The sequence below is a fragment of the Lontra canadensis genome, unplaced genomic scaffold, assembly GCF_010015895.1.
Source record: "Lontra canadensis isolate GAN:19392208 unplaced genomic scaffold, GSC_riverotter_1.0 scaffold107, whole genome shotgun sequence".
Classification (NCBI taxonomy): domain Eukaryota; kingdom Metazoa; phylum Chordata; class Mammalia; order Carnivora; family Mustelidae; genus Lontra; species Lontra canadensis.
In genome coordinates, this window is record NW_022631101.1 from 4,673,808 (window position 1) to 4,680,046 (window position 6,239).

Genomic DNA, 6,239 nt, shown 5'->3' on the forward strand with positions numbered 1-6,239 from the left:
CCCTGAGATCATGACCTGAGCTGAAGGCAGAGGTTTAACCCACTGAGCCACCCAGGCGCCCAATGGAAAAGATTCTAATCATCCTTTAGAAACAGGAAGAGAGTAAAAAATATGTCGTACACGGTGGTATTTCCTGAAATGGTGTTAATGTGATATGATTTCTTACTATGCATCACGGTAAGAAAAGTCTGGAAGCCACAGGGAGACGGGCCCCAGCCTCGCACTGATTTCCAGACGCCTGCCTGGAGCACTCCTGAGAGCATCTCCCTTTCAGACGAGATCCCAGCTCCCTCAGAGCAAACTTTCCCGGTCTCCGGGTGGCGCGGTGCTGGCGGAACTCGGCCACCAGGTGGCGCTCGTGCCCTGCTGCGAGTGAGTTCTGCTCAATCGGACCGTCCAAAACCCCCAGTCGTCAGGAATCCAGATCCCGGAGCAGAGCACGGCAGGGGGGCTTGGACCGTCAGGAAGGGATGCGGCCTTCCTGAGCCTCACACCTCCGTTCATTCTGCAGTGTGCGTTGGACAGAGTCGCCGCTCCCAGAGTTTGCATCCTGGAGGGGAACACGGATGAGAACCCACAGTCACGACCCGCCAGTACAAGGGCTCCTCCCCATCTAGAGCTTAGAGACAAGTGGAACAGCCCGGGGTGGAATCCCATCCCGCCCCCAGATGGCTGTGTGACCTTGGGCAGCTTGTTTAGCCTCTCTGTGCCTCAGTCTTCTCTACTGTAAAATGGGAAAAGTAATGCCCATGGCACAGCGTTGTCACGGGCATGAAAGGAGTTAATATCTGTAAAGCATTTAGAAGGGGCTTTGTATGTTTGTCAACCAACTGTTATAAATTCCCATTTGTAAGAGAAACTGAGGACCAGAGAAGGTAATGAATCGCCAAAGTCACATTTCTGAGCTCTAGGAGGATCTCTGAGTTGGGTTCAGTGATTCTGATTCCTAGCCCAGAGGCTTTTCCTCTGCATTACACTTGCAGGGGTAAAAACCCAGATCCCTTTGCATGGCAGAGGCCAGGCAGATGAAATCCTCCAGGTGGGACCAGGGCCCAGCCCCGTGGGGGCCAGTAGTGGAGTCAAGCGTGGAATCAGAGCAAGATGCTGTGTGTGGGTCAGGGGAATAGCTCAGCAGGAGAACAAATCCCTTTTATATAATGACCTACATCCTGCTTGTAATAAGAATGCAGGAGAGGGGTGCCTGGGTGGCTCAGTAGGTTAAGCATCTGCCTTTGGCTGGGGTGATGACTCCAGGTCCTGGGATTGAGGCCCATGTCGACCTCCCTGGTCGGCGGGGAGCCTGCTTCTCTTTTTCCCTCTGCTGCTCCCCCTGCTTGTGCTCTCTGTCAAATAAACAAAATCTAAAACCAAAACAAAACTCAAAAAACGCAGAGGAAATGTGAAGTGAACTGGCCAGCAGCAGTCATGGAGATGCCCTGCCTTCTCCGTACAGAATTGTGATGAATTCTGAAGCAAGGTTGGGCACGGCATCAACCCTCCCTCGAGAAAAGGGATCTAACAAGGCCAGAATAAACCAGCCGCCTGCAGGAACATGTACTCCGAGGGCCCTATCTTCTGCATCTGCTGCTCCCTGGTCTTGCCCTTAACGTTCAACCATGACTTCACATGGAGCCATCTGACCTAGCATCCTGGTCCCCCCACCCCGCTCCCCTCTATCCACATCCTCCCCAGAACCTCAGAATGTGAGTTATTTGGAAACAAAGTCATCGCAGACGTAACTGGTTCAGATGAGGTCCTACTGTGGTAGGGTGCATGATGCCTCCAATAGGACTGGTGTATTTACAAGAAGAAAAAGAAATACAGAGGGGCGCCTGGGTGGCTCAGTTGGTTAAGCGACTGCCTTCAGCTCAGGTCATGATCCTGCAGTCCTGGGATTGAGTCCCACATCGGGCTCTCAGCTCCATGGGGAATCTGCTTCTCCCTCTGACCTTCTCCCTTCTCATGCTCTCTCAAATAAATAAATAAAATTTTAAAAAAGAAAGAAACACAGAGACAGACATGCGGGGAGACACACCTCGTGAAGACAGAGTCAGGGAGGGCAGTGCTGACGCCATGAGCCAGGGCTTGCTGGCAACCACCAGAGGCAGGAAGGGGCAAAGAAGGATCCTACCCTGGAGCCCTCAGAAGGATCCCAGACTTCCAGCTTCCAGAATGGAGAGAGAATACATTTCTATTCACTTAACCCCCACAGTGGGCAGTCCTTTGCAAGAATTTCTAAGAACATTTGTGTACTGAGAAAGGGAAAATGAGATCCTGGCCAGGTGGCGCTTTTCTCTTGTGGGACAGAAACAATCTCGCAGAACACAAACCACAGTCAAGGTCACTCTTTGGCCTTCATAAGGTAAGACAAAACAAACAAACAAGTGTATTTCATAATTTTCTCTAAGTGCAGACAACAGTCATTGCACAAACCCTGAAGGTACAAACATCCCTCTCCCCTAGCTAATAGGAGTGACCTCGGATTTTTTTGTTAAAGATTTTATTTATTTATTTGACAGAGGGAGACACAGCGAGAGAGGGAACACAAGTAGGGGAAGTGGGAGAGGGAGAAGCAGGCTTCCCGCTGAGCAGGGAGCCTGATTCGGGGCTGGATACCATGACCCTAAGATCATGACCTGAGCGGAAGGCAAAGGCTTTACTGACTGAGCCACCCAGGCACCCCTCCTTCCTTATTTTAAAGGGTCCTGAATAGAAGGAGGGAATCCCTGCCCGCCCCTCATCATTAAAATGGGCATTGCCGTTTGTGGTAGGCTAGGAAAAATGCCCCCCCAAAGATACTCAGGTCCTAATCCCCAGAACCTGTAAATGTTAATTCTTAGATGACAAAAAGGATTTTGCCAATGGGATTAAATTGAGCCTTCTGAGGCGGGGAGATTACCCTGGGTGATCCTGGTAGGCCCCGAATGTAACTCCAAACACTTTTTAAAAAATCCCATTAGCCAACATATAGTACATCATTTGTTTTAGGCGTAATGGTCAATGATTCATCAGTCGCATATAACACCCAGTGCCATTACAACACGTGCCCTCCTTAGTGCCCATCCCCCACCCCATGCATTCTTATAAGAGGGAAGCAAAGGGAGATTGGGACACAGAAGCGAAGGCCAGGGGACAGAAATGCAGCTCAAAGCAGAGTCCAAGAGAGAAGATGCCACACGGCTGGCTTTGAAGATGGAGGTGGGGGCCGCGAGGCATGGAATGCAGCTCTACAAGTTGGAAAAGGCCAGGAGATGGATATCCTCCTGGAGCCTCTCGAGGGCCAGGGGGGTTAAACTTAAAGTCATGGCTAACACAAGACACATGTATTTACTTACAGTTCTGGAGTCCAACAGTGAGCCTCACAAGGCTGAAGTCAAGGCATTGGGGGGTTGGTTCCTTCTAGAGGTTCTGGGGAGAATCTGTCCCTTGCTTCCAAGGTTCCCAGTGGCCGCCAGCATTCCTGGACTGACTGTCTCTACAATCTTTCTTCTGCCGTCACATATCCTCCTGTCTATTCTGCTGTCAGATCTCCCTCTGCCGCCTTCTTACAAATTTGGGATCACCTTTGGGTTCCACGTGGATGATCTCTCCATCCCAGGATCTTTAAGGTCCCGGTACCCGCAGAGTCCCCTTTGCCTTGCAAACTTGCATATTCCCAGCCTCTGGGGATTAGGATGTGGACGTCTTTGGGGGCCACCATTCTCTTAAATACACTGCCTTCTTGAATCTCCGCCTGGGATCTGGCATTTTCTCTGATTCTGTCCGTGCGAGGGGAGAGAAAGAAACACTCTCTCACCCCACCCCTTCACCACCCGCTCCATCTCTCCCCAGGGCAAAGTCACATCCCGCAGTCCCAGAAATCTGGCTTCTGTGCCTGTTCTGAGCCAGGCCTCAGGCTCCAGGAACCACAGCTGACGGTGGGAGGAGTCTGGGGAAGTCACGTGCTGACCCCACCTGCAGGGCCCTAGCTGGTGATGTACTCGGTGATGTACTCGAGCTCAACAGGTGAATTCACTTTCATGCCCTGACCCCACCTGGGGCAGCTCCAGGACTCCAGAGTTCATGGGCTGTGAGGGGCTCAGGATTCGGCTCCCCCCGGTCCAGCTCAGCCTGACAGGCGTGTTCAGGTGCAGAGGGACCCCTTCCAAGACTGGAAGAAATGCATCTCGTGTGCAGAGCGAGCCAGAAGCTGGGGGCAGCCATGACTAGGCTTCCCTAATGAGTGAGCAGGCTCGGTGGGACCACTCTGTATTTTCACTTCTAGAAGCACAATTTTCCTGCTTTTAGACACTTTAATGAGGCTCCCTTTGCCCCGGAATTAATGACCCAAATCCCTAATATGGTTCCCAAGATATACATGGTCTCTCTCAATATTAGCTTCTGAGGTTGGTTTCAAATACCCCAGCATGGGACGCCTGGGTGGCTTAGTCATTGAGCAACTGCCTTTGACTCAGGTCATGATCCCAGAGTCCTGAGATCGAGCCCCTTGTCCCTCTCCCTCTGCCCCTCCTCCCTGCTCTTTTGCTCTCTCTCAAATAAATAAATAAATAATCTTAAAAAAAAGGGCCCAATATCAAATAGTGCGCATGTGTGACAATTACACACATAGGCATCCTCACCCTCTATGGACACATGAATACAAAACACACTCACAGACACAGACTTTTGAGTCCCCAGAGGCTCTCCACCCTCCTATTTCAGGAAGGGTGGCCTCCTCTGTATCTAGGCAACCAGACCCAGTTGTCAGGCCAAGGAGACCCAGAGGCAATGATATCTCCCGAAGAAGAGAACGAATTAGGGCTTCTTTCTTCCCGAGGACACTGCCTGGCATTGGGTGAATCCTTGGTCCTCGGTGCCCACAACATGTCAGCGCTATGTGGTCCTGGGTCCCCAGAATCCCACCAGTGGCTCACCCCCTCCCTTTGCTCTTTCTGGTCATCTACTGGAAAAGCAAGGAAGCGCTTACTTGATTTGAAAGAAGGGAAGTTGGAGGGGTCCATCTTGCAATTCTGCAGAAATAAAAAAGCTGACTCAAACCAAGACAAGGCGGAGTGACTCAGCTGGAGACAGAGGTCCCCAGTGTCCCCAATCCACAGAGCCGGCCCCCCCGGGGGCCTCTTCAGGGCTGCTGTCCACAGGGCCTAGGTCGGGTTGTGGACCATACAGTAGCCATGGCAACCGGGGGGATGGGCAGGGGACACAATGACCTTGGATCCACACGCCACGGGTTGTATGCTGTGCCGGTGTCTCTGGTACCTCCTGGGACCATTTAGTTAAAAGTGACAAGTCCCTTCATGTTTGAGGGACAAGTGGTTGATGAATTAGGTGAGGAACCGGTTCCAGATGCAAAGGAACTGAAGCTTTCTCTATGTGTTTCGGATTAGGGCTTGTCCCATTTGTGAACTCAGCAATCTGCCTGGTCACCCACCAATTTCCCGGCGGGGGCGAGCGGGGCGCTGGGGCCCGCTGCGAGCAGAGAGCAGCGGGGCCACCAGGGGGCGCGCCGAGCCGCCGTCTGCGGACCCGCGGAACCAGAAGGTCGGGCGCTGCCTCCCGCGGGCTTCCCGACCCGACCCCAGAAGGGGTAGACAGTCTGTTCTAGGGAGTGGCGTGGGGGGAGTAGACCACCCTGAGGTTCGAAGATTCACTAGAAGGACCTGAAGAACAATTCCTGTTGTTTGAGGCCGCCTAGCCTGTGCTGCTTTGCTAGGGCAGCCCCCAGGAAACTGCTATAGGGACAGTCGCACAGACGTGGAACTTCCCCCGCATGGCTGACTTAAGTTGTTCCCATTCTAATCCCTCCAGGGATCAGACTGATCCAGTGCCTACCTGCTGTGGCCCAAGGCCACCAGAGCACTCTTGCCAAGCAGGACTTTCCAAGGGCTCAGGGGCTCCCCCTGTCCCCGCTCCCCGAAAGAGCCCAGACAAAGGCCAGGCGGGTCTTTGCTTCAGGCTGATTCTTCGCTGCACGCATAGCTAGGAAGCTGGGGTTGCACAGAAGCAGAGGGGCCCTGGATAGGCCTCCTTGATTCCTATGTTGTCCTGGCTCGTCAAGAGATGCTTATGGACCCCGCCCCTGGGTAGTGGTGACCAAGCTCCCTGCCCCACTCCGGGCAGGTCCAAGCCTGGAAGCTTCTCACCAGAGCCAGCTAGGTAATTTGTGGGGACCCGGGGAGAATGAAAGTGTAGGGCCCCTTGTGACAAAAACCAGGAAAAAGCTTTTTCGTTTCTTCCAGGGA